Source organism: Littorina saxatilis, unplaced genomic scaffold (genome assembly GCF_037325665.1).
Source record: "Littorina saxatilis isolate snail1 unplaced genomic scaffold, US_GU_Lsax_2.0 scaffold_132, whole genome shotgun sequence".
Classification (NCBI taxonomy): domain Eukaryota; kingdom Metazoa; phylum Mollusca; class Gastropoda; order Littorinimorpha; family Littorinidae; genus Littorina; species Littorina saxatilis.
This window is the reverse complement of record NW_027128080.1, coordinates 228,737-230,539: the sequence shown is the minus strand read 5'-3', so window position 1 is coordinate 230,539 and position 1,803 is coordinate 228,737. Positions and strand designations below refer to the sequence as shown.

The 1,803-nt window shown below is 44.5% G+C and overlaps 1 pseudogene; it reads left to right on the top strand.

Moving 5' to 3' along the window:
- The first annotated feature begins 897 nt into the window (after positions 1–897).
- Positions 898–1,803, top strand: part of LOC138956443 (uncharacterized) — a 1,111-nt pseudogene continuing 205 nt past the window's right edge.

Genomic DNA, 1,803 nt, shown 5'->3' with positions numbered 1-1,803 from the left:
TGTAAATATAGTAACGGGAAAACCAAGTTCAACAGCACTCCATATATACTCCAGTTATAGCCCCGTCTGCTTCTTTCCGTCCATATACTTTTTAGTGGTGACGGGGCTATATCTGGAGTATATATATATATATAGTGCCCTTAACATACTTCAAGTTACTTTTTAAAAATGTTGATTTTTTTTGACAAACTTAAATTTCCACTCAAAAGGGTTTGCTTTTGGGGATAATATAATGAGAGCAAGGGGCGTGGAAAAAAAGGGGGGGTGCAACGAAGTAAAAAGAGAGAAGGGTTGATTTTATAACCCCGTTTTCATGTACAGCAGCACAAATGTAATGAGAATTGTAACAATGAAATAAATTCTTGGCGGAAAGTTAATACGTGCATATGATTTTAGCTGGAAACTGAAGACGGAAAGAACGTCAACTAATACTATGTCTTATCTCTCGGTCAGTGTGTGTGTCTTATCAAGGCGGTTTTTTTTCAGTGCACGTTGTCAGGCCGGACTGACCAGGGTCGTGAAACACAAGTTCGCCATACCGCCACTGCTGAACTGACAAGATGCCTGCGGTCAGAGGAACGCTTACGTGAAAATGGACTATCGTTCACTTGACTATGACTATTTGTTGGCTTAACTGAAATAGGCACCGTGTCCAACAACAAAAATAATGTGAAACATGCTGTACGAGCCTTTTACTTGTATCAATTTAATGTAATAAAAATGACAAATGTACGGTACCGGTTTTCCTTCTCATGGTTGTGTGTGTCCGTGTGTGTGTTGGATGCATGCTTTACTTTGTTTAACAGACATGAACTCACTCGCATTTTACACCCTCAGAAAAAAACCACCACTGGTATAAAACCCAAAGTTTGACACACTTTCACTCGTACTGAAGACATGGCGAAACGAAACGCTGGTCGCCCCAAAGGGTACAGAGGCTCCTTCAGACAATCAATACCACCAGAAGAAATTCTTACGTGCCGCCCAAAGGACTGGTCAAATCCATTCAATTTTTACAGGTTGATGGAGTCGTCCAATGAAGGAATCGTGAGGTGGCTCCAGGACAATAGCCTTCTCAGATGCCATGTCGAGTGCGACAGATGCCACACAGTCTGTAACGTGCAGAAAAGAACCTCGGCCATTGATGGGGTAGTTTTCAGATGCACAAAAGGCCACGAGAAAAGTCTCCGATTGTTTTCTTTTTTCAGCGGATCGCATCTCTGTCTTCAAGACATCCTTGAATTTTCAAAAAGCTACCTTGAAGGGCTGTCTCTGTTCCAGTGTGCCCAACGAAGTGGTATGGCATACCAAAGCACCGCGGTAGACTGGGGTTCGTTCATAAGAGAGCTCTTCAAAGAATACGTGGCTAGAACTCTTCGGAAGGCGCATAAAACACCACAGAGGCAGACCCCTAGGCATGACTGTCTGGGTCCTGGGCTTGGTTGAGAGAGCCACGAACCGGATAATTCTCTACCCCGTGGAGGACAGAACCGCTGACACTCTCCTGAAGGTCATCAAACGGCATGTTGTGACTGGCTCGACCATCTACACCGATGGTTGGGCCAGTTACAACAGGTTAAATGACGAAGGTTATTCACATTTTAATGTCCTTCACAAGCATACGTTCCGACAAACATACGAACACGTAGAGACAGGAGAAATAAAAGTCGTGCACACAAATCAAATCGAGGGGGCGTGGAACCACGCGAAAAAAAAAGTTCAAGGCCATGAGCGGGACGGTCCTCTCGCAGTTCGAAGGGTACCTGGCTCAGTTCATGTGGCACAATCACATGCGGGGATCCG